Genomic DNA, 27,005 nt, shown 5'->3' on the forward strand with positions numbered 1-27,005 from the left:
ACTAAAAAGTAACCCAAACAAATCACACCGGCTAGTCACATTTAATTTTTTTTAAAAAAGTATTTGACCTCAAATGGCCCTGGATTTTAAAGCCCCTTTTTATGCCACTGTATCCCCAATGGTACCAACCCCCCTCCCTATGGGGTGTGCCAAAACTCCAGAAAAGTTTGGGGAGACAAATTTGTAGGAGGCCAGACTCACTTCCTCCTCCCAGCCCTGACTTTGTAGGATACATTTTTTTTGAATGAGGAAGCTCAAGTGTATTTATTTCTCTTATCATCATTCAAGCAAATAATAATGGAGTTTTAAGAAAAGTGTTATATAGTGTTGTAATGCTCCCCCAAAGCTCTTCTTAGCAATACATAATTTGAAAAAGTTTCATGATTGGAAAAATGATACAGTTGTTAAAAGCCTACCTAACACCATCACGTGGAGCAATTTTAATAGGTTGATATAATAGTTTGGATTCCACAGAATGGATCCTACTTATAAAAGACACAATGCATGCATAATTGTAGTCAATCCAAAATTTCTCTCCCCCACTAACTTTATAAGTGTTTATCCCTCCACTATGTTTAATTCCATCCAGTGTATCTGTAAGTACTATTGTTTTTTCTGTCCAGTATTTCCTGAATCCAACCTCTTCTCCCACCGCCGTCACTCTACTGAACCGTCTCACCACCCCCCACCCTAGCCCTTACAGCCTGACCACATGCTAGTGGGACTAGCCTGTATAGTCCCTGGATCAGATGTGGTGTTCTAGTGGAGGAGTGGTTTTCCACTGCAGATACCTAAGTGAGTTCAGAACCCGCCTGCCATGGTCCCAATGTCTGGGTGCTGTGGCATCTCTTCCTTCATCTCTATTTCTCTCCCCCTCACCATAGCCTCACCTGCTGCCTCAGATCTGTCTTTGCATTTACTGTTCCCTCAGCTTGGAACACTGTTCCCTCAGACCCTCATTCTAGTTTTCTGCAAAAATAACCCTTACCCAGAAATGAACAAATAATTGATTTGTCTGGCTTTATACTCCTTATTTAAGTTGATGAGTTACTTAGAAACTGCCTTTTTGCTAAAGGTAAAGATTGTGTTTGGTGATGCAATGAACATCTTTGAAAAAAATTCTCGAAGATAGAGCTGTTACCATATGGAAATGTACAGAAAGAATTTATAGCTATTTATGTACCCCCATTTATATTTAATTACCTTTGTTGTTTTGATTTCAGATCGCCCAAATAATTGAGCATGGGTGTGATCATTGTTCAAGCAAGGACACTTAAACAAAATCTTTACGGAGGTATAATTTACATACCATGAAATCCACCTATTGTATGTGAGCCATTCAGTGATTGTTTTAGCATATTTCCAGAATTGTGCTGCTGTCAGCGTGTCTGTGCCATTTTTCATTCCCATCAGCAGTGTATAGTGGTCCTGGTTTCTTCACGTCCTCTCTGACCCATGGTGTTGTCTCTTTTTATTATAGCCATTCTAGTGAGTGTAGTGCTATCTCATTGCGGGCTTCAGCAGGGAGGCTTGTTTTTTTAGATTTCAAAAAATTCTGTTAAGATTCATTCTTCATCTACCATTTAAAATGTATGATTTTTTAAAAAATGTATAATTTTTAAAATGTATGATTCAGTGGCATTTAGTATATTCACATGTACAAGCATCACCATTATATAGTTCCAGAACATTTTCATATTCCCCACAATAAAATCCAGTACAATAAACAATCACTCCTCATCTGCTACCACCAACTTGCTTTTCATCTCTATGAATTTGCCAGTTCTGGACATTTCATGTAAATGAATATAACGTGGTTTTTTGCAACTGGTTTCTTTCACTTTGCATACTATTTCCAATGTTCCTCCATGTCATAGCATGTATCAGTACTTTATTGCCTTTTATGGGTGTGTAATATTCCACTGTGTAGAATATTACAGTTTCACCCTGTGAAACCCCAGGGACCCCAAACTGTTAAGGGAAATAACCTATTTTGTCTGTCTTAAAAGATTTAGGCCATTTGTGGGCACAAAGGCAAAGAAAGCAGATTCCTAGTATGCTCAAAGATATCTTTAATTGGTGTGAAAATTTAAAGGACAGAGAAAGAGAAAAGAATGGATTTTAAATTACAAATCCCCCTCCCCCAATCAATCTCTGAAAATTACCCATTCCCTCATAGGGAAATGCCAAGCTAAATAGGTTCAACCTAAAATGGGATGCCTGAGGCCTGAAGCACCAGAACAAGTTCAAGGCATATATCAGCAGGAACCACAAGAAAGGGGCTAGGCAGAGGTCCCAGAGATCTGGAACAGAAGGAGAAGCCCAAAATTCAAAATGTGCCATGTAATCCATTCTTAGGTCAAGATAACAGTTGCCATTATTTCTGTCAAAAGCACTAAAGCGCCCAGGACCAAGGACCAGGAGCAGCATTCCCAAGCGTGTCTCACCCGTGTGTCTCTCTTCCACATGTCTCTCCTTACTCCTTGGTTCAATGTCAGTGTGTATATCCACCTCATACTTCCTTCTTTCCAGACGGTCCCCCATTCAGAAAGTCCAGTTCACCGCATGCTGGGAATGGTAGTCCAAGGCAACTGATATAAGTGTGGGCAGGGTAAGTGGTGCCCTGTCACCGTGCTGCATCTCCGCAGAGATGCATTCTGTGTTGGATAGATGGATGGAAATTTGTTTATCCATTAATCAGTTCTTGGACATTGGGTTGTTTCCAGCCTTGGCTACTGTGCATGGGTGTCCTTGCTCAGCCTCCATGTCCTCTCACTTTCCTCTGGTGATAGCCACTGTCCTTACTATCCTTATAGTGAGTTCTTTGAATATTCTTAAACTTTCACTCCATATATTTTTCCTTTTCTTGTCCCAGAGATGCCCAATTTCCCCAGTCTGAGAGATGAAAGAAATACCAAACACAGCGACTCTCTCCCTATCTATTTATATAAAATAATGGTAAACTATACATAATATAAAGACAACCATTTTAGCCATTTTTAGGTGTGCAAGTTCTGTGGCATTAATACATTCATGTTGTTGTGTATATGTCACCTCCATCCATTTCCAGAACTTTTTCATCTTCCCCAGTTGAAACTCTGTACATCTTAAACACCAACTTTCCATCCCCCCAAGTGGTGCTAGTCTTGAGGAATTGGACTATTCTAGGATCTTCACAGGAGAGGAATCATACAGTGTGTGTCCTTTTGTATTTGGCTTAGTTCCTTAGCATAATGTGTTCAGATTCATCCATGTTATACCATATGTCAGAAGTTCCTTTCTTTTCAAGACTAGTATTCCACTGCTGGTAATGTATACATGTTATTTGTTGATAGACACTTGGGTTGCTTCTACCTTTACGTGTTGTGAATTTTACTATGAACATGGGTGTACAAATGCTATGCTGAAGTCCCTGCTTTTACTTCCTTTGGATATATACTCAGAAGTGGAATTGCTGGATCATATGATAATTCTATTTTTAAGTATATGAGGAATCTGATTATGCATGTTTTTAACTTTACTAGACCCACTATAAACATTTTATGTATTTTGCACTTTAAATTTTTTGGATTCCTTTCTTCAATTTAATCTCACACGGAAGATTACTGCTTTGAAGGTTGTGACAAATTTTTGGTTCTCTAAACATGCTGTCAAACTGTTTTCTGCAAGTGTTGTTCCAATTTACACCAGCTCCATCTGTCCAAACACTAATTCAGCTGTGAGCACTTTAATTACAATCATACTGACACTGGTTGTTTTCATGTAAAAAAAATCCCGCTGGTAATTTAATAATTATAAGATACAGCATACACACTTTTAAGAGAAATTATCAACAAAACTGAAAACTATAGCGTTTTTTCTTGTTTATCCTCTGGTAACATCAAGTCAAATAAGCAGTGACATGCCCCATTTCTAGAACATTTTCCTGGAGGTTTAACTCTGGACTAGACTTTCACACACTAGTTTTTCTGTTTCTTATGAAAGAGATTTCTGTATAGTTCTAGCTTCTGTGTTAGTATTAGAATCAGTCTAGTCTGTAATATAGTATCGTCTGCACCTGCAGATTTCTATACAAGGTCCCCGGGAGTTATGCTGAATTTGGTTGTGACATTTTGGTGCTTCTGTGACTGGATTCTTCCTTCTTTGCTTTGTCCTGCCTCTTTTTGCCCTTTTATTGCACAACACACTGGTGTGTCCGGATGGACTTGCCTCGTTCAGTTGCATAAGATTGCACTTTGGCCTCAGTCAGAGACCCTGCTTCTGGACAGACAGGTGGATCAGCGTTCCCACCACGGTGCTCCAGTTGGGGTATGTATCTTTGGGGCTGGTCTTCATGTGCGGTTAAGTGATGGCTGCATACCTGACACCCAGTCTTTGTGAAATTGAACCAGTGCAGTTTGTCTTTTTTCTTAGAGTTGCTTCTGGTGGTGAATAGGGCACAGGCAGTCCGGAGAACTCCCTGGTGCCACATTTGTTTCTCTCCCAACAGTAATGTGATTGGCCTTTTCTGTCTGTCTTCCTTCTGGTGCAGAAACCGCTTTCTGCTCATAGCAAGTGCTCTGCCCCTCAGTGGGGTGTGGCAGAAAAGGAAGAGAAAGGGAGAGTCGTACCTGTTCCTTTGGGGTGGGATGTCACCTGGGTGGTGATCCAGGAAGAAGGGAAGTAGGACTATCAGTAGTAAGAACAGGTTCTCGTGACCAGTCCCACCCTACTTAGCCCAGATCTCACTCAAATCCTTGAACCTCAGAGGGCCTCAGTTTCCCCTTCTGTAAGAAGAAGGGTGAAAGAAGACTGGCTCAAGGAACTCCCACCAGCTCTTGGAAGGAGTCTGAGAAGTCTATTGTGGAAGTGGTGGGAGGACAGAGCTGGCCGGGAGATGTCCCATCCTTTCTTACTGTTTGAATGTTGAGTCACAGGCCTTATTGATTGATTGATTGATTTTTTTTGAGATAGCAAATTTAGTTAATTAAAATCACAAGGGACTATTGTTAACTCCCGAATGTGTAAGAACCCCTCAGAGGACTTGATATAAAAATCAGTCCCTGGACCCTACCCACATAGATCTTGGCTCCGTTGGAGCATCTGGTGATGTAAAGACCCCTCTTGGAGAAGCTGAAGGTCTTCAGTGAGCAGGTGCCTGCCCTGCTCCCTGAGCCCCAAGTGCAGGTCTCGGGAGGGTCCCTCAGCTCTGCCAAAATGCCCACAAGTCAGTGAAGGCAAGAGAAAGGCTACCTCTCAGGCTGTTCCCTGGAGGATCCTCACAAGGGGCCTCTGAGAATGAATCACGTCTGAAATGGGGTCAGAAGCCCTGGGCTGTGGGGTCTGGCTCAGCCACTTCCTAGTGAGGTGACTTGGGCTTCCCACACCATCTTTGGGACCTGAGTCTCCTGGATTGTATAGTGTGCTCCTAATCCTCACCCTGCACTGCCTGCTGGTCTATGCGAGTAAGTGAAATGCCGGCACGGCACTTGACATCAGTCTGCGGATGCTTTTTGTGCACTGACAGGCTGCCAGTAGGCAGAGGGCTGCGTGAGCAGCGGGGCTGTGTCAGGGCCGGGGGACACTGCCATTTCCCGGGCCCCCAGTAAATGATGTGGTGGAGGCCTTATTTTTTTGCTCTCATGATCCCCTTGTAGTTTGTGATCCCAGCTTCTGTGGTGTAGAGAGTAACTGCTGATACTGAGTTGTCTGAAGCTGCTTTCCCGAGGCACTTAATTATATGGCCCTATGATGGAGAGGACTTTTCTAGAATGGTGTCTGTTAGATACCAATAACAAAGTGTCATATGTCTCTGGTAACACTATGGTCTGTGTATGAGTCTTTGCCCTTTAAGCCTAGTAATTAAAAAAAAAGAAAGAAATTATTTCCAAATGTGTAGAGAATGAGTTGCACGTGGCCGAGTAGGTGAGGCGTCCTGTCTTGTGAAGCTTGAGGCCATTGCTGGGGGTGCAGTCACTGCCAGAGGTAATGGGCGATGAGAGGATTTTGCTGCCCCCAGCCAGAAATTCCCCAGGCACAGACTGGACACACTCCTTGCCCATGGCTGGTGGCCAAGGAGAAGCTTGGTGGGTAAAGAAATGGAGTGGGGTTGGCATAGGGAGGGAAAAAGTTACAGAAGAGATGGATTTTCGTAATTTGACCAGTTTTGACGAGCTTTCCTTTTGTCATTCTTTGATAAATTCTACCTTAAGTGTAGACTTACCTACATTTAAATGTTCTACCTTAAATGTAGCCTGGAACTCCTCCCAAGGCCCAGAGGGAGACACCAGGCTGCAAACTCCCCAGGTGCAAACTGGAGGCATGAGTTTAATTTGGCCCCTGGGTGTTTACAAAATTTTAAGTTAGTAGACAGTATTTAAAAAAAAAATAATCAGGGAATCTCATGTAAAAAAGCAGGTTGCTGGCCTCTTGGAAGAAGTGAGCATAGGAGGGCAGCATAGCTGCCAGTGAGCCCACTTGGGCTCTGCCCTAGGTGTCTCCGCTATGCGATATGTAGGGCAGGACAAGAGCTTTCCTGCAACCCGATGCCTTTGTTCTACAGATGAAGAAACAGAGTCCCAGACACAGGATGACCTGACTTGCTGAGGTGACTGGGCAATGCTGGAGGCAGGGCCTAGGCCGGGTTCCCTTGCTCCAAGAGCCTGGAGCCAAGCTCTTGCTCACCCAGGGCCTCTTGTACCTTCCAGCAGGTGGCAGTGGTGGCGCTGACAAGTCTCACGGTTGCGCTACTCACTGTGCCTTTCTGTTTCACCCTTCTGATTTTGCCAATTTTCTCTTGCTAAGTTTTCCTTTTTGTCCAGCTCTGTACTCTCTTGCCTCTTATCCCCCCACTTCTCTACCCTGTTTCCCCAGCATCTCCTGGAACCTGAGTAAATATTTGCAATACTTTGCTCCAAGACATCTCTGCTTCCCTCTTCTTCCCTGCAGCTTCACATATCTCTGTTCTCCTGTTCCAGTATGTGGACAGGAAGAGGACCAGAAACCCCCATAGAACTACCCTTACCCTATCTGCAGGTGGCCCACATGCAGGGCATGTAACTGCATGACCCTAGATAAGCCGGCTTCTTCGAAGAGTCCAGGGATCTATATTTTACTTGAAGTTCTCTGGTTTTCTAAATGGTGGACACTTAATTTAGAGCTGTCGTTTCTGCTGTGAAATGTTAGCATGGTCTTGGGAGCCTGGCAGGTTCCATGAAATGGCCATGTCACCTGTGCATCCTTGCAGAGCTGTAGATGGAGCGGCCTCCTCCTAGCCTACATGGGGAGGATTTGGCCACATGCGGCATAGAGTGGCTGTCGCTCACCAACAGCCCCAGACCTTCCCAGGCAGCCCAGATGAAGCCCTAATCCTTAGGCAGGAGAGTCCATTCTAAACCTTATGCCTTGGAGAAAACCTAGAACTTTGAAGAAGTGAGAGACCATTTTTGTTCCCTGGCCAAAGTGATACCTGGGACATTCGTCCTTGAAGACCCAGTCTTGGTACTGATAGGGGCCTGAAGAGACCTCAACATACTCAATGGCTCCTTCTCCCTGATGCTGAAGGCTTGGACCTTTGTCCACCGAGAGAGGCAGAGGACCCACATATTAGAGCTGCCACCCATTGCTGGCTCTTCCTTCCCTTGGCTCTGCTGTTCATTCAGCACTTACTGAGCACTTGTTTGTCTGACATGGTGCTGAGGGATGGTTCAGGTGTAAAGGAGAGTGATTCAGAGCTCCTTCTCCTAAAGATCTTACAGGCTGTAGAGAGGAGACTGTGAAACACTTAGAACACTTTAGTGAAAGAATCTGTGCACCAAATACATAGCCAGAGGGGAGAGGTCAAGGGAAGCTTAAGATACAGGGTGACATTTGAGTGATATTTTGAGATGGAGTTTGCTGGGCAGTGAAGAACATTCTAGGCAGTTAGACAGCTGGTGTAAAAACCAAGATTTGTGCAAAAAATGGGTTCAGAGAATGGTGAGAAGTTGGACTGCCTTAACTGAAAGGGTATTGGAGAAAATAGCAGCATCTCAGCTTGTTTAGAAGGGCTGTCTGGCTATTCATTTGACTGTTTTAACAGAAACCAAGATAACAGTTGCTTCAGTAAGGTAGACAGACATTTCTTTCTTCTTAAAAGTGCAAGTGCAAGGTGGCCCAGGCATGTTGTGCTCCACCAGGTTGTCTGGGCACTTGAGGTTCCTCTGGTAGTGCCCTCGGCATCACCTTGTCTATTCGGAAGAGCACCCCAGGACCAGCCCCGTCTCTGCAGTTTAGCAGGTGGCAAGGGCCGGACTTGGAAGTTCTGTCTACATTCTGTTAGCCAGGCAAGTGGACATACCTTAGTGCAAGGAGAACTGGGAGAGGTAGTTTTTAGCAGGGTGGCTGTGTGTCCAGAAACATCTGGGGCTTTGCCACAAAAGGGAAGTAACAGAAATTGGATGTTGGGAAAGACCAGTAACCTCTGTTTCTGGAAGGTGTGTGTGACTGATGAAGCACTTTATAGGGAGCTGGGAAGTTTATAAATGAGGCCAATACTGTGATTTAAAAGGCATCTCTTCATAGACAGGGGTACAGAGCAACTGCCCTGGGCCTGTGCAGTAATCACAGGACGGGGAGATGCTGAGGGGCAAGTCCACCCTGACTGTCTGGCTTGACATACCGGGGTTTTGTGGGGGGTTCTTGGTTGTTGCTTGTAGATATGCCAGAAACCATTGACTTGGTGGGTTCAATACTGAGGTTGATTTGAGATTCATCTGAGCACATATTTTCATAGCTTGTTACTGATAGAAGCTGGCACTGTGGAGAAGTGACGGCCATGGAGAATGTAAAAGCGCTTGCCTCCAGGCTGACATCTGTTTTACAACAGGAGCTTAAACAAGCTCCAAGAGGGCAATGGGCCTGTCCTCAGGCTACTGACCCTTCATGGTTCTGCAGACACGTTACTTCAGTTCTCGGCTCTACTTCCTGTGCTCTAGAAGGAAAATCACCCTCATACCATCCTGATCTGTCAGTGTGGTTGGTTAACTGAACATCCCGTCACATTTACAAAGGCTTCCACTGCTTTAGAACAAATACTTCCTTGCTGAGGCTGTCCTGGGGACTCCCCTATATTTCTAGCGTGCCCACCTGGAAGGTGGGCGCAGCCTTCAGCAGGGCAGCTGAGTCTTGTCACACTGGCTCTGCCACGTATTTTGCCATGAACCTGGACCAACAAGCTCTTCCATCGCCTCTGAATCTCAACTTCCTTGTCTATAAAACAAAAACAAATATCACCTATGCTCCAGGTGCTGGGAAGGTTGGAGAATGGTCTGAATGTTTGCCAATCTGTGCTTGGCAGGCTGAAAACATTCCGGCAAGTCTCAAAGACTTCGTGTCTACTAGTCTCAGACCTGGGATGTGTGTTGTCTGTGAGATAAATATGGTGTCCCCTCTCCATGGGAGGTCCCCTGCAGAGTCCATGGGCCCTGTAGCCAAGGTCAGGGAGAGCTCCCTGAACAGTTTCCATGATCTTCTCTTAGGCCTTCATTCCAGACATCTGACAACTCGCTGATGTTCGATGTTTGGTCATGTTATGGAAAAATTAAACACAAAGTTTTTAGCAAAACATTTTGCCACAGTCTCAGCTTTTGGTATTTTATCTCAGTAGTCATCAGAGCTATTAAGGAAAACGGTATCTCTTGGCCACAGGGACCTGCACTGTAAATAGTTTGACCTTCGCCCTGGAAATGTGTAAGGACAGGTCGCTCAGCATTTGAGCAGCTGCCGGCATGCTCCCCAGTGACACATTATCCTTAGAAGGGATTTTTTGGGTGTCTCTGTGTTCTCTTTCACCAAGTAGCAGTGACACCAGAAGTGTCCAACCTGCTGTGTGGTGTGTCATGCAGGAATGTGTTGGTTCTCTATTGTTTTGGGGACAAGTTGGCACTGCCTTTTGTGGAGCAGATGTGTTTTAGCCAAAGATGCTGCCAGTTGGGCATTAGTTCTCCTGTCCTCGTGTGTGGCTCAGTCAGATGGAGGCTATCCTATAGCTGAGAGGAACTGTGTGGGAACTTACTTTCCTCTTGATTGTGAGAGGGGAAGATACTGTCTTCGCTGAGCCCATCTTGATGGTGTTTTCCTACTAGTGGGAGATGAGAAATGTGTGGCATCTCCTGTCTGAGGCTGGGCTGTTGGCTCTGGTAAGGGAAGGACACAACTCGTATTCACCACAGACCTTTGCAAAGTGGCGGAGCAGCTCTGCTCTGGTTTTCTGGTAGCTGAAATGCCAGGCACACGTGCTGCGACATTTCCCACAATTAGGTGGAGAATCCCAGGCTTTCAGGTGTTGTCCTGCCTCTGGTCCCCAAAGCTACCAGTGAACACCTTCAGTTTCTACTGATAATTTTCCTTAGGGCTCAAAAAATCATGCTGACTTCCCGAATGAAAATGCTCTACATCTTGAATCCAGTGAGAAGTACTGTGTGGTGGTGGTGGCCACAGGTGCTTTCACTGGGCTCCAGCTGGTCACTGAATGCTCTCTTTACCTATTAGATACTTTTGGGGGGCCTGTTCTGAGGCCTTCTTATTAATTAGAAAGGAGACAGGATTTTGGTAAATCTTTAGCATAGCTCTACAGGCACAGGGGTCTCCTGTGTGAATGGCTCTGTGGTTTCTCTTGGTTCAGGCAGAGAGAGCAAAGGGACTGGTCCTTCCTGCCGTGCCTGTTCTGGTTCTCCAAGGAATCCCTGCCCCGGGCTCTTCCTGCTCTCTCCTCAGCTAGCTTCCAGCTTCAGGGGTCTGTCTCCTCCCAACATTTGTACCCCTCATTTCCTCCTTGTTGTAGAAAGGAACCAGTTGCTCACATTTATGCTGGGCCTTCCTCCTTCAAATTGAGGCCACCTTCCACATTTTAGGACTGCCTCATAATTTAGACCTCTTCCTTATTTCCCCTGCTATTGTGTGGTTTTATTTATCCCCTGTGTTTTTTACCTTGCCCTTTCTTAGACTTTGAAGAGGAGCAGGTGAATCACACACAGAATCACAAGGAAGCATGAATCACACTCTGTGTTCTCCACCTTGATCCAGGCTCGCCACCTTTGCTTCCTACTTCTAGGCAGGAACTGGTGCAACAACCTTCTTAGAAATTGACCCCATTGCGTCCTCATCTAGCTAATGGTTTTTCTTCATTGAAGGCTCGTTCCTAGAATGAAAACTGAGTTAGCTCTCTTCTCTTTCGGCGGTGGGCACCATGGACACCTCAGCTTATTGTAGGGTTGACAAAGACCACTTCTACTCATACCACAGTCTATTGTCATCGTTTGGAATACTTTCTGTGAATTGGGTGGATATCATGACCAATGTCAGAATTAGTCAATGATTGATCTATGCTTACCCATTAGTATTTATTTCTTCTCCCTTGGGTAGAGGAATGTAAGACTGGGCCTCATCTTGGGTACGTACATTTTCCCTATAGTCATGTCTACAATCTAAGTAAAAGGCCTGCTTTGATGTGCTTTGTATGGATTGCTTTACATTCATTGGCATTTTGTATACCCCTGGCCACTGCCTGGGCCAGAAACTATGGAGGGGTGTGGGTGGAGGATCAAGGATGACACCTGGGGAGATGACCCAGAACCTAAAATACCCAGAATATAGAACATACTAAGTAGTAATAGAAGCTCAGACACAGTGCTCTGTGAGTGTAGAAGTGAGAAGGCAGATCGATTCTGTTTGGAGTGTTCAGAATACCAGTCTGTCAGGGGAGAGGTGGTATTCAAGTCTTGCAGTGGTTAGAAGCCCCATAAGAATACAAGGGTTGCAAGGTCAGTACCATGATGGCTGTGTTTACCATGTCTCTGGTGCTCAGGACCTGTTTGTGTGGATGGATAGAAGGAATTGTAGATGGATGAACAGATGAATCAATTAAATGAAGGCAAAATCCTGTGTGGAGGAGACGCTTGAGTGACAGAGTGGCAGAAAGAAGCTAAGCGTATCGGTGCGGTTATCACTGGTTTGGCTCAAGTATAGAGTGGTTGACAAAGAATGGCCGGAGAAAGGGCTGAACAGAGAATTAGCCCAGAAGGTAAAGGAGAATTTTGGCTTTACTTCTCAGAAAGTGGGCAGCTAAACAGCAGGGACTATTTCAGGCAGATCTTGGCAGTAAGCATGCCTAATTCTAAGATTCCAGACTAGAATTGAAATAGGTTAGAAAGATCCTTGATGGGGCCGCGCTGGCCTTGCCACACTGTGGTAAGTAATTACGTCACCTACTCCCATAGCCCACGAGGCCAGTTAACAGCAGCAACAAGGACATAACCAGTTCCGGGCTCTGATTTCTCTGTCTCCTCTCCCCAGACGTGTGCAACAGCACCGACCTGCCGGAAGTCGAGATCATTAGCCTGCTGGAGGAGCAGCTGCCCCATTACAAGTTAAGAGCTGATACCATCTACGGTTATGACCACGATGACTGGCTCCACACACCCCTCATTTCTCCAGATGCCAACATTGACCTCACCACCGAGCAAATTGAAGAAACACTGAAATACTTCCGTAAGTCGCGCCCCCTTCTCCCGGTGACAGCGCGGAGCTGCCTGTCATGGCCTCAGCTAAGATCTGGCACGTGGCCTATTTTCCATGCATGAAAAGGCAGTCAAAGAGATGTGGCTGTAGGGGTATGCCACAAAAACACCTTGGTCTTAAGTGCTCTGAATAGAAAATATAGAATTCTGGGGATAAGCATGCCTTTTGTTTGGACTGCCTTTCTCTTACTCAGACGGAGGAACTGGAAAATACTCCCACTTTGCCCCTTACCCAAAATGGATGCAAGGCCTTAGAAACCCGTACTGAGAAGAGTTGTCGTCATTTAAGACAAAGTTGTGGGTTTTCTGGGCCCGGGTCTGTGTGCACGGCGAGGCACGTGGACAGGGCTGATGGTGTCTGTGGGAAAGCCTGGCCTGGCCATGTGTGGGAGAGTTGGGATGTTGCCGAGCAGCCCCAGCCCTCGACGCCCGCAGAGCTGACAGCTGGTCAGGTGAGCAGCTCACGAGACGACTTCTGCCCAGTGCATGCTGACGACAAGGCACGAAACCTGGTTTTGCAGACTCAGAAAGATGTGATAATTAAAACAATTCCTAGTAATGATGTTTTTGGTGTTCATTCCAGAGGTGCCTTTTTAGGAGTAATTTTTCTCTCTAGAAATTCTTGCCGGTCTGATGAGATGGGTAGGACAGACCAGTTCTCCTTTGTTTTGACACCTCTGACTTAAAATTCAAGTTTACTTGACCCTAATCTAAATTAGTTATGCCACTTTCAAAGTGACATCGTTTATGTATCAGTGTGTCATTGTCACCTTTAGAAACAAGTGTGACTGTTCTGCTTGGAGATAGCTTGGTGCAAAAGTGGCTACTAATGCATTTATAAAATTTTCTGTAATTATTTTCACTTGAATTTGTGAAATCATTTACAATAAACAATAGGAATGAAAAGCTGCTTCTTTGGAGTTTAAAGTTTCTTCTGGCGTTTTCAGAGTTTCTCTATTAAGTATTAATAAGAAAGGAATTTTGCTTGAATTGACCTATATTTTTATGCCTGATACTAACTCTGCAGTCTTTATGAACATCGCAGATAATCAGTTTTGCTGGGAGTAAAAATAGAATAACCTACACGAGGATAGATATGAAGCATGTTGGACTTGCGCTGATGTTCGGGTTGAAGCTTCAGAACTCCTTCTGTGTCTTGTCACGTATAGGAAAGTCTTTGCAAGTCATTTTCGTTTACTTGCGGTCTCTGTACAAGCAGAGAGGTAGTCTTGGGTGGAGCACGGTGCAGTATGTGTGAAATAACCTCCTTAGTGACAGCTTCACAGAATTCACAACTGAATTACTTTCTGGGGACCCCTGTGTGTGACTTATTCATCCTTGAGCGAAGCCCCTGCCATTATTCTACTGATTGCCTCATAGTCTTTTCTGCCACAGGAGGCTCCTGGACCCCTTCTCATAGACACTCATGTTGGCTTTCACAGTGTGCTTGGAACCCCATCCATGGACAAGACTTGGCTATTTTCAGACAACTTAATATGTGTTGCCTCACTTCATCCCTGTAAAATGTCTGCAGCTGGGGAGGGCTGGTTTTATTTTTGATGAAATGGGAGTGTGGAGGACTCACAATGTTTATTCCATAACACCCATCTACAGTCTCTAAAATCCAAACAGTAAGACTTGAGCAGACTTGGTGGCTTGCTTTTGTTCATTTGTTTTGCTTTTACTTAGATATTTAAGAGGGGATTTGGCATTAGATACCACAAACTCTAATAAAATTGGAAGAACCAATATAAGCAGTGAACAGAGACTGTGAAAGTTCTTAGAGTATGGCTATATCCAAGGCTGGCCTTAGTTCTGTGGTACCTGTGCTTAGAGCAAAGTGGTGTTTGCTGGCTGTGGATGAAATGATTGATCAGGTGTTAACTCTTACATACAGTACCTTCTAGAACAGGGCTCTCACACTGAGGTGCTGGGTCCCCTAAAGGACCCACAAAGAGAAATTTAGGGTCCTGTAACCTTACAAAGGGATAAAAGACGACATCTTTCTTGTCACAAACTTCTCCCTGAATTCCAGTATTTCTTTCAGTGCGATCATACAACACAAAGCCAGTGGTGTCAGCAGATCCTGTGACTTTGTCACCAGAAGAAATCATAAATATTTTCATGTCATGCTTCACTGTAAACAGATAGTTTGAAATACCACCTTTACATATCACTGCTTTGAAATCACACTCATTAGATGTGCTGGTACTTCATGTTATTTATGCATTAATAAGGAAGCACTTTTAACATGGTCTATTTCTTGTTCTAATAACCTCATTATTAAGATAGTCGGTCTTCTTTATAGTGCTCAGGGAAGTTATGAGGTTTGCCCAGAGTCACATAACTAGGAAGGGGGAAGGGTGCCGAGTTTCAGACGTAGGCTGTCTGGTCTCCTTTTCACCAGTCTCTTAAAACAGGTAAATAAGAAAACAATTTTAGTTTAAGAATAAAACTCATTTGGTAAATGTGAAAAAAGGAAAACACCCTTGATTACAGAATTGGCAGTAACAATAGCTCACTTGTTTATAAAGTGTATGTCCAACATTTTCAAAATGTCCTTTTTTTCTCACATGCATACTTAGCCTGATTTAGATTCATTTCACCATGGGATTGCCTTCTTCCCTGTGAGTTTTGCCTCTGTCCTATTATTAGTGTGTGACTGAAGGGTGTCCAGGGACCCCAAACTACTAAGGGGTGCCTACTATAAAAAGGGATTCAGCCATCCAGAAACACAAAGGCAGAGAAAGCAGACTCTTAGTGTGAAATATTTTAATAGAATAGGTGTGTGGGGGAGAGAGAGAGAGGATTTCAAAGAATAGTTTGTCCCAATAAAACTCAAAAAAACTACCCATCTCCTCATGGGCAAATGCCCAACCAAACAGATTTGTTCCAAAGTGGGGCCGCTGAGGCCTGAAAACGTGCCACAAACCTAAAGTACCTTCAGGTAGGGAACTACAGGAAAAGGGTTAGGCAGGTCCCAGAGAGCTGTTGGTGCCTATAGCCTCAAACTTCAAAATATACCTCATCACGATGAAGGCTGCCATTGTCCCTGCCAAGGACCAGGAGCAGCTTCCCCATGGGTCTTTTCCAAATATCTCTTCCAAGAAGTGTCTCTACATGTCTCTCCTCATGTGTCTCCTTCCAGCAGTACCAGGGTGCAAGTGGAAGCCAGAAAAGCCAGAGAGTTGATTCAGTTACATGGCCGCTTAGCTCCGCCCCTGGCTCCCAGTGATACCCTGTGCGGAAAGCCAGGTTCATGACATGCTGGAAGTTGTAGTCCTAGGCTCCTGAGATCTCATCAACATGGAGATGGTGTGTGTGTGTGTGTGTAGTTTGCAGCATCATCAGGGGAGGAGTTCATTCACTGGCCCAGAGTTTACTCTTCTTACTGTTCCTCTACCACGCTGTTCTCTAGTTTTCTCTTCCCTGTGTGCTGCAGACATTCGTCATCACTTAACATTCAGCCATGGAGCTTGCTGTGTTGGTGCCTATAGCTCCTTCTGATTCCTCATTTCCAAGAATTGCTCTGTGTAATCTTTTAGGGAGGAACATTGGTTGAGAAAAATAACTCAACCAATGTCTCAACTGCATGTGATCCACTGACTACTTTCAGTCTGAGTTTACCTGGAACAGTCTTTTTCCTAAGGAGAAGAGATTATGAAGCCAGTAAGAGTTTCAAGTCATCATGGCATTGTTTGCTTTTACTGAACAATTAGTATTAATGAATCAGCCAGTGCATATCTATAGAGGGCCTGGCATTTACCTGTGACCTTTCATGAGTGTGACTTCTTTGAGTTCTCACTGGGGCTTTCTGCCTAAGGAAGTGAAAACATCTCCTGAGCTATTGATTTTTTTGCATGACCCAACCAGTGACTTTGCCCTGGGCTGGGCTGGGGTAGGAGGCTCTCGGGCCTTTGCTGGCATCCCGTACAGACTTGCCAGCCTTGCATGTGTGGGAGGAGCAAGTGGGGCCTGGGACCCTGCATGTGTAGCCATCTCCCTGTGCCATTTTAATTTTTTTTTTGAAATTTAATATAAATGAGAAAAAAAAATTAAAGACCATTCATCTAGTCCAACCATAATCACATGCCTGGGATCCCTGAGGCCTGAAGGGAAGTGACTCACCAAGCTCGTAAGGCTGGCATGGACAAGGGTTAGGGCTAGATCCTCAGTAGTTGTGCCCATGAAGTGGAACCTAGATGCCACACCCCACTTCTGTCTTTGTTCTTTTACTTACACCCACACAGTCACAGGCTGAGCGTGCATCGTACAGGCCGATGTGTCACAGTTTACTCAGGTGGAACTTGCGCCAGGAAAGTAGGAATCTGCAGAGCAAACTTGGGGACCCAGAGCATCTGGCCTGGGGTCTGACTGGTGGGAGTGGGCTCCACCCTGCACAGCACACCTGGAGGTTCCTTCTTGTTCTCCATGTGCTCTGGAGCACACTGACCCAGTGGCCACACTCCCTTCTGGACACTCACTTCACTTCACTGCCTCTCTCTCTGGCCAGTCCTTCTGATCACTTTCATCAGAGTTCCCTCTTCTTCTGAACTTATAAATCAGTGCCTCTCAGCCCTGATGTTCCTATAAAAACAGTCCCATCCTCAGAAATAGTCATCTAAAGCCTGTAATTCCCTGTCCCCAGGGTACCCTAATGTGCCACTCTGAAGATTGGAAGGTCCAGCCTGCTTCTCTAGGTAGACTATCAGCCACCTGCTGGTGACTCCTAAATTTATCTGCCCCTGGTCTCTCCTTCCTCCTGCCTCTCCTGCTCCAGGCTCAGCATCCAGTCATTAGCTTAACATGCCCACCCCCCAAAGTGGAGACTTTCCCTCCACATGTGTCTTGCTAAATGTGCCATGGTTTATTCCATTCCCATGACCTCCTGGCCACTAGCCAGCCCTGCAATGCTTCCTCCGAGTATATCTCACACTCGCCCCTCACCCTGCTGCCATCACCCTGGGCAGAGCCACTGCCACCTTGTCCTGGGCTGCCATACTGCTCTCCACTTTTGCTTCTCTGCTAAACTCTTTTGATTCACTAACCTGGCTGATCTTTTGATCTTTTTTTGAGATCCGGTTGGGTTATGCTGCTCTTAGGCTTCCCATTGCTCTTTGGATAAAATGCAGGGTCTTTAAAGACCCTGCTCTTGGCTCTCTCTGTGTTCACTCTCATTCTACCCCATACCTCTCCACTTTCTTTCCTAGTCCTTGATTCTTAATACAAATGTCCCCTCCTCAACAAAGCCTTTCTAGACCACCTGATCTGCAGCAGCCCATGCCCATTACCCGCCCCTCACCCCCCGCTTTTTTTTTTTTTGGCGTCATAGCTCTCATCCCTCTTATTTGCGAAGAGGGCTTATTGGTGGTTATCCAAAATATTAATAAAGATTCACCTCTGATGAGGGCTTCCTGTTTGCCAGGGTTATACTGAATGCTTCCCCTTCATGCACAGACCCTAGATTTGAAGGACATGACCATCTTTTTGTTAAATGGGTTTTTAAATATATTCATCCACATCTCATTGACCACTGAATACTTGATTGCATCTGTCAAGGTATTAGACTTAACTGTCATCGAAACAGTTTTTTCTTTTTGTACTGTTCATAATTGTATAATTCATTAACAAGGAAAGCAGACACGAGCAGATTCGGGAACAGACACTGGTGGTAGGGAAAGAGCTCAGTTCCTAGGAGCCCAGCTGCCCATGCACACATGACAGTGGTCTGCTGGCCGGAGTCTCAGCAGGCGGTGGGCACTGGGCAGTGGCCTATCCAGGACTGTGGCCTTTTGGTTAGCGGTCACCTAGGAGTATCTGGAGATAGAGATGACAGTAGCACGTACCTTCATTCCAACCCCAACGAGGAGCCTCCTTATCAACAAATGTGATCTTCTGAGATCTCTTACTGGAGGTAAGAGGGTGATGATTCAACATGAAAACTCTTTTTCAAAGTTTTTCCCACTGGCATTTTTACTTAATGAATACAAGTGAATCGTGTAAAGCACTGTCCTTGTTCTCCTCCTCTGACCAGTCAGTCTTCTGTCTGGGGTCTCCATGCTTTCAAACCTCCATTGTTGCCAGAATTTCATACAAGCTGAACACATGCTTGTCCTCTGCCTCTCGGGTTTACTTAGCGCCCACCCAGCCTCCACGGAGCCCCAGGTCCGCTGCGAGGGCCAAACCCCTGTCCCATCCCCTCCTTCCTCAGCGCCATCCTCTCCCCCTTCCTAAGCCCACCACTCTCCCCTGGCCTCACAGGTGCCGGGTCAGAAACCCATCACCATGAGGAGGGCATGGAACCTCTCTGTACTCAGTTTTATTTTTAGTGGGTTTAAAAAAAAAAGTCTGTGATGATGTGACCCTGGGATGTGGCATGGATCTCTGATTCTGAGTGGGAAAAGCATGGATGTTTCTTCCTATTTTACAGATTAGTGGAGCCTCCCCCATTTGTTAGCTTAGCACCCAGTCTTTTAATGAACATAAATTATCTTTTAAAGGAGATCTTAAAAATAATATTCCGTCTGGTCTTGAAAGCATGCTGATTTTAGATAACTTGGAAAATAAACAAAGTCCAAAAATGACTTACTTAGCAACCACTAGTCATTTTTGGTGAGATATTTCTAGTTTTTTCTGCCAACAAATGTTTTACATATTTGGGGACATAATACTTTTTTAATTTAATGGTATATCTGGACTACTTCCCCATAGCATTAAAATTCTTGAAAAACAACAGTTTTCACCATTGCTTAAAATGCCATCCTTTGTCTCTTACCACTGATCTATGATTAGAAATTTACGGTATTTCTAATTTGTCCTCAGGAAATTGGCCTCCTCCTACAGAAGAATTTGTCCACCCAACTCCTGATTTTCTTAAAGTGTATTTCTAGATACTGATTTACTGACCTCAAAGATGTGATTTTTTAAAAAAATTTATTTATACAGGAACCGGGGTACAGGCCAGATGCATGGGAGGGTGAGAGGATTCACCAGGGACAGAGTGGGGAGCAGAACAGGCAGGTGGATGAAACACACTGCTGAGGGGAGCAGTGGGCAAGACAAGAGAGGTCTGTCGCACCATGTGGGATTCTTGCCGGCAATCGAACCTGTGCTGCAGAGGCTGCGGACAGCTTCACAGCACAGTGCCAACCACCTGCGCCACCAGGGAGGCCCAGATGTGATTTTTTTAAAAGTCTCTTTGAACTATGTTTTTTCTTAGATTATGCATTTCTTTAAATTAGTGCAGTAAAGATGGCTTGCTTTTGGTCAGTTTATATTGCGTCATGGGATTAATAGGGAACCTGATACTGAGTGAATGAATCAATAGGGCATCATTCCATGGCGTGGTAGGAGGTAATAAACTCTGTGGTGTTTTCCTCCCCCAAGAATGTTCAGTGGATATTAGCAGATTGTTAGGTACCTCCTCCTTTGGACTCAGAATTATTTTTGGGTTTCATCTCTAATTTCTGCTGGGTGGTTTATAGGTAATGATGGTGACTAAGGAAAGGAAAGGACTTCCAATGAGTGTGTATTATATTCAGGCACTTTTATTCTTCCCAGCAGTCCTGGGAGGTGTAGACCGTTCTTTCCCACATTTTAAAAATAAGGAGGCAGGGAGTCCTGGGACACTGGGACTCTCCACTGCCTGCCCAGGGTCTCACAGGAAGGTGTGCAGCAGCAGAGTGTGAGCCTTGCTGGGCTCTTCTCGGCTCCTTCTCTTCCTTAGTAGGATGTTCTCAACACCGCGGGCCTTTCTTTCTGATTTAGTGGTTTGAAAAGTCCCCATCTTGCGGGACTGAGATGGACAGAATTTCACCTCTCCTGACCTCTGAGTGTGATCTTCTCAGCTCTAACCAAATCCTGTTACTCCCAAGACAGCAGACTGAGCAGTGCTTAGCAGCAGTTTGCCTTGAAAACACCAAATTTGGTCTGTAAGAAGTCTGAATACATCCTAGATGCTTTCTTACAAGATAACGAAGGAGAAGAGTGCGTTACCTTTTTCTTTATCATGTAAGTTGTTATCCAGTAGTGAATGTTTGGAAAATGATAACAATAAGTAATGGTCGTGAAGGGGAGGACTAAAGTTTATGTATCATAAATCATTTCAAGAACATCTATCTATCTGGGCCTCCCACACTATGAAGCAATCCGCAACCTCTGCAGCACGAGTTCGATCCCCAGCCAGCCAGGGAACAACCCACATGGCACAGCAGACCTCTCCTGCCTCGCCCGCTGCTCCCCTCAGCAGTGTATTTCGGTCAGTCTGCCTGTTCTGTTCCCCACTCTGTCTCTGGTGAATCCTCTCTCCCCGCTGCATCTCTGGCCTGTACCCCAGCTCTTGTATGCAAAAATAAATAAATCTTTTAAAAAAAGGAACATCTATCTATGTACTTACACACACACACACACACATTCTTTACATTCAAAATGTTATTAAAGGATCAGTTTGAACCAAGAACGGGCCCCCTCTTGGAGAGAACGGTAATGCATGTTACCTGTAGAAGTTTCCCTGGAATTGAGAGGTACAGCTAATCCATGTCTGCTTGAGGTTGAGGTAGCATCTCTCTGTAGTGAAGGTTCTTAGTTAGGGAAGGAAAGTAGACCCGGCCACCACATGCAGTCCTGTGTTAGAGACTCAGTGTCGCCTCCTACTGGCTAACTGTGTGATCTCGGGCAAATCACACAACTGCTTCCGGGCAGTTTTATTATCTGGATATTAGCATTAAACATTCTGTGATGCTCTGAACTATGCCTGATAGCTTTTTACTCTCGTCAAAAAAATGAAGTTTTTTGTTTTTGTTCTTGTTTTTAAACGGCAGTTTCCTTTTTGTATTTTGCTGTCTTGTTTATTTAAGAGACTTGGGGCTTTGTTGGTGTTAAAAATTTATAGTGTTTGCTTTTTCATATGAAAGTACTGTCCAATTGCTATCAGGTGTTTAGGGACAATTTTAAAAAGCTCTCAAAGGGAACACTGGAAATAATCACCTAGCATAGAACTTTTCTCATTAAGATTTAGATAGGTATAAACTTTATCTTCTAAAGGATTACAAGTTGTTAAAAATAATTTCCATATTCACATGAGGGTGGGAAGCTCATGTCTGCCTCATGTTCAAATGAAGTGAAATCTCAGCCCAGTGCCTTACATTAATAGGTGCTTAATAAATGCTTCTTAAATAAGGGAAAATTTAAAGACTTTGCTTTTAAATCAAAAGACAAATTTTCTCCTTTCATATCTTCTTTTTTGTAAAAAAAAAAAATCCAAAATTAAAAACCCACATATAGAATACAGAGATCACTTTGTCAGCACCTGCAGAGACTACCTTCATCTAATTGTCATCCAATGCACCCTCCATCCAGGGTGCATCCACTGAAAACAAAAACAGAGGCCCCCAGTATGTGCTGAGCCTATGCCAGTTAAACGGATAAATACCACAGGGCTGGCTTTCTGAAGAGGAGGAGGTCAGTAGTTTATGAGATGGTGACCTCAGAAAGCATAGGATTTGTGTGTGAGAGTGTGTGTGTGTGTGTGTGTGTGTGTGTGTGTGTTCAGGAGGGGTGCCATGTGGAGTACTGAGGCATCTGTTCTCACCCAGGCGTTGTGTGTGGTGGGTGGGATTGAATGAGGGAAGGAATAAAAAATGATGGGAATGGGGTGGAGGTGCCAGGATAGAAAAGGGGTCCAGTGGCCAGGGGAAATGTTTCATTATCATTTTATAATAATAATCCTGAAATGTGTGCATTATCAGATAAATAACTGCCATGAGTTTCTCTCATGTAAACATCCATGTTCCTGCTATGTCCTTTTGCCATTCCCAAGACCCAGGGCCATTTTGTTGTCAGGTGAGGACCCCAGTGAGCCTTGGAACTGTGCCCTCTCTAGCTTCCTCCTCAGTGAAAAGACTCTTCCGTGAGCCAAGTTTCACTGCTTTTAGACACACAAATACCTGTGGGGTCAAAGGTGGAAGCAGAGACGCCCTGATTTCAGGGTTACTCACACCTGTTGGCCACTGGAGGTTGTGGGGTCTCCATCCGGGTGCAGGCCTGGGTGCCAGGAGCTGGGGGGATTTAAGGGGCCTGTCTCTAGAAGGTGGTTAAAAGCAGCCACATGCAAGAGCTGACAGCTCCTCAAGCTCTGGGTGCAGTGTCTGGTGAGTAGGACAGCCAGGTGCTCATTCCAGATCTACTCACAGAGCCCCTGGAGTTACTCTGTCACCGCTCGCCTTTCATTCTTGCTCATCAAACCAGACTCCAGCATTGAATCGTCTTTCTTTTTCTTTTAAGAATGAAAATGCCTGGCAAGCAATTCTGTACAGATTGACCATTTTGCTTTTCATGTTAATCCAGCATGTCTAAGACAAAGCTGGAACGGACACAGGTGGGAAATTGATGTGATGGCTCAGCTTGCACCCCATCCGCTCCTCCTGGGTGGATGGACTTAGGCCACAGTGGTCCAGAGTGATGGCAGGAGCGGAATCGGAGCCTGTTTGAGCTTCTGGTTTGTATTTTGAAGACTGTGACATCTGTAGGAGACCAGTGGTCCCAGGAGTGAAACGTGCCATTCAGCCCTCCCAGGCTGCACACTGGGAACTGTGCGAGCTGTGTGTGGATGAACTCTGTTTCTTCTCTGTATCCTTCTCATGTGTATCAGTGATTTCAGCTGGGACACTGGGGTGCACTTCCCTATGACACACTCTACTGACTGCCTCTCCCTGCTTTGGGATGTTTCTCTAAAAGCCAGGCTTTGCTCTGCTCTGCCCCCTCCTTCCCCCTGGAGGTGGGATGGGTGCCTGCTTTTCCTGTGCCTGAAATGAGGTGGAGATGGTTTGGAAGGGGGTAGTTGACAGCAAGCTGTTCGTTAGCAGCCTGCCTTCTGCCACGAGAGCTCAGTGACTGGCAGTGGCAATGTTTTTTAAAATAATATAGATCAGAAAGAGAACTCTGCAGAAGCATCTAGCTAGTTAATTTTCTGTAGCAAGCAGCAGAAGGTGATTTTTTTTTTTTTGCAATCCCCATGGGACTCTTCAAGTGTTCCTAGCCCTCAAGGGGTTAGGAAGCCCCTTTTGGGCCTCCGCCTCTTCTGTCCTAAGCTCCTGGCTACACTGGGGTGCAGGTTGCTGGCCAGCAGTACTGCCTGAAGAGAGAAAAGCTGGAGACTGCTAGCATGTTCCAGAGGGGCCTTGGAACCACTGAGTGGTTCTGCTTCCAAGCAGGAGGGAGGAACGCAGGGAATCTTCCTTAATACCAACCAGATTGTGCTGATGCCTGGGGGTTGGGGGGCACAAGGGAGCTGATATATGACAACACCTGTTAATGCCTGAGACACTCTGGGGCAAATGTATAACTTCATCATTAATAATTTAATCCAGAGTTGTTAGTGTTTGTGCATCTTTTAAATGCATTCATTAATCATTTAAAATTGTCGTATATCCATATAGGTATATACCAGTACAGGTATAGAATTTTATATATATATATATATATATATATATATATATATGTGTGTGTGTATATATATATATATATATATATATATATATATATCTCAGTACTTAGTTCATTTGCTCACACAACTAATACTTAGAAACTCAGAAGTGTTATTAAATACTTTTAAACATTTACCTTTGATTACTAATGTATTTAATTAGATTCTCCTTAACATTGCAGAACAGATCTATTAGATCCTCTTAAATGCTTAATGAAAGAGAACAGGGATCTGACCTCGAGGACCAGGCTCCACCCCTCTGGTGCCTGGGTGTGGCCAGTGAGCACCCCCCACCCCCCCCAACAGGCCACTGCTGGTAGCCTGAAGTTTCCTCATCTGCCTCCTCGCTCCTCACACCAGCAACCTGATCCTCCCCACTACACTTAGAGAAATGTTCATATGATGATTTTTAAGAGCTACAAGTGGCAGAAACAGAACAGTCATACACACCCACCCTCCCCTACTTCTTAAAGTGGGTTAAAAATACCTTCCCATTATATCCTCTCTTCCTTTATGTATCAGTTGCCTTGTTCACTTGATTGCCTTTCCCATTTTCATAGTCATTGATATTCATGGCTTTCCAGGCTGCGGCCTGTTCCTTTTATCTGTTATTAACTGGAGTTTCTTTCTCAGTGTTCAGATTGTCAGGGCTTAACCCTGACAGTGCTTTTGAGCTGACTCCTCTGCCTTATTCTACCCCAGGCTTTTTGGAGCGCCCTTTGCTTTCTTGCAGCCCAGTGTTGCAGCCCATCTTGATTTTTCCTGCCCCAAGGCAGGCAACAAGGACCCCGCGCAAGGGCTTTGTTAGTGGAACCCAGATCTGGGCACCAGAGGGTTGACGAGCTGGTGATGGGTGACGTGGTGTCCTTATTGCGCCACTTTCCTGACAGACTTGGAAATAGCGTTTCTTTTGAGTATCACAGTCACATCGATATTTTCAATTTTGCCCTTACATTCCTGATTTTATTTTGCTCTTAAAAATTATTTTCAGTTTTTCTCTGCAAAATGCAACCTGAGTTTTGAGCTTCTTTACTTCTTTACCTCTTTCTTTCCCTGTCATTTCATCTGATCCTCAGATGTTTTCTCAATTATTGATGCAATAGAAATGGTTTCAAGGGGGGGGCCTTGCCTCGTTTACCCAGATGCTCTGGGGTTTTGCTGAGTGATTCTGGCCAAGGGTCTTAAACCTGCGGAGCCCCTGTCCTCACCTGCATGGTGTGCGTGGAGGTAATTGGGTCGGGAAGTCTGAGGAGTAAGTGAGCTGTGCCACCCTGAACGCCTGACACGCAGGCAGCACTTCCTGACTGGTGAAAGGTAGCTGACCGTGGCAGGGAGACTTCTCTGAGACTTCTCTGTTCCTGGGGCCTGTTCCCATTCCTGCCCCTCCTGGGGTAGAGCAGTGGGAGGGCAGCGGGAGCCAGGACCATGGGGGGAGGTTGCTTTTTCAGCTGCAGTGAGCCCGAGTGGAAAGGGGACTGTCATCCTCAGGAGTGGTGGACTTTTGGAGGAAACTATGAATTTGAAGGTAGATCAATCTAGATCTTAATCTCAGGACCATCTCTGTGGAGCAATGCATGGATTACTGTGTCCATTATAAGCCTCTAAAATGGGAGTTTTGGTGCAGATGTTCCTTGAAACTGCTTGACGTATAAAGTTCACTCACAAATGCTGCTATTCCTCTGTGCTTTTTGATATACTCTGTTGTCTTTCCCATTTTCTTAAAAGTAAATTGGATATGTTCAGTTCTTGAAGTGAATGTCAGTTGTGTTCAGTGATGCATCACTGCTTAAAAATGGGTCTCCCTGCCCTGACTTCACACCTGCCCATTACCATGAACTCACCGCCTCTGAATGAATGATGCTGGGGAAAAGCTAGTAAATGACCTTTCTACTTCATTTCCCTAGTTATAACTTCAAAAAATGAACTCTTTTTAATTGCTTGTACTAGTTTATTGCCTTGTTTTAAAGAATTAGATGATGAAAGTGGTCGCAACTAACCTTTATTGCTAAGTCACTGTCAGGCACTGTATTAGGTGCTCTACCATGCACTGATTAATTACAGCTCCCTCCATCTATGTGACAGGTATTGTAATCACCCCATTTAACAGGTAAGAACTCAGGTTTTGAAGGTCACAGAAATGGCGAATGAGGAGCCTGGACCAAAGGCCTGTCGAAACGATTCCAAGAGCCCGTGCTCTTAATTGTGAAGTGAAACTGCCTCTGTCTGTTGTGTGTCTGTCTTCTTTCCATCTACCCTATTTTTCTGCTGTTATGGTGATGTGGTATGAGTAAAATATTTAAATAAATATATGGTACTGTAGGGTGCATGTGCCAAGCCTTTATTTGAGGGGCTTCTGACCTCATCTGACATTCTGACTTTGCAGTTTGCATTTCTTGTTCTTTTATTACGTCTTCATCTTGCAAATTCATTTTGGACCCTCAGACATATTGGATTGAACCTGCTGTTTCAACATGCATGTTGAACATGCTGGTTTGTGAGGAGTCTGTTAACTGTTGATTGGCCAATTTATGAGACCCATGATTATCTTTTTTAGAAATACCTTAAGGAACTTTAAACAAGCTAACCCTTGAAAACCTGGGGACACCAGCCTCGGCTGTCGGGAGGAATGACATCTGAGAGTGGTTTACTGTGGGGCTGTTGAGAGGTACATCCTTACCCGAGAGATGATCACTGGCCACGGGGAAAGATGAAAGGTGTTCAGATAACAGGATGGTCATAGCCAGAATGAGAGTATTTTGTCTGCTGACTTTAAATAGGCAAATATCCTAGGAAATTTACAATGTCTATCTGAGTTGGCCAGGGCCAGGGAGAGAGACGAACAAGGACTAAAGTAAGTGAGCAGGCACTGGGGTCTGATTTTTTCTTTGACACCGAAGACTTTGGAGTTGGGTTGGGAAAAGAAAGGAGGCCAGAGGGACAAGGTAGGTGACAAGCAGGGACAGTGGGGCCAAGGGCACTGCCATTCC

The 27,005-nt window shown here is 44.9% G+C and overlaps 1 protein-coding gene across 3 annotated transcripts in view; it reads left to right on the forward strand.

The window, feature by feature from the left end:
- The window catches only part of TRAK1 (trafficking kinesin protein 1), a 110,415-nt gene that overhangs the window by 18,524 nt on the left and 64,886 nt on the right, over window positions 1-27,005 (forward strand). For all 3 annotated transcript variants that reach the window (XM_037526811.2, XM_037526815.2, XM_037526819.2), the window contains exon 2: window positions 12,313-12,507. The gene's annotated coding sequence lies outside the window, so the exon portion shown is untranslated. The remainder of the gene's footprint in view (window positions 1-12,312; window positions 12,508-27,005) is intronic.

This window comes from Talpa occidentalis, unplaced genomic scaffold, assembly GCF_014898055.3.
Source record: "Talpa occidentalis isolate TD23 unplaced genomic scaffold, MPIMG_talOcc4v2.1 talOcc4.10, whole genome shotgun sequence".
NCBI classification, from domain to species: domain Eukaryota; kingdom Metazoa; phylum Chordata; class Mammalia; order Eulipotyphla; family Talpidae; genus Talpa; species Talpa occidentalis.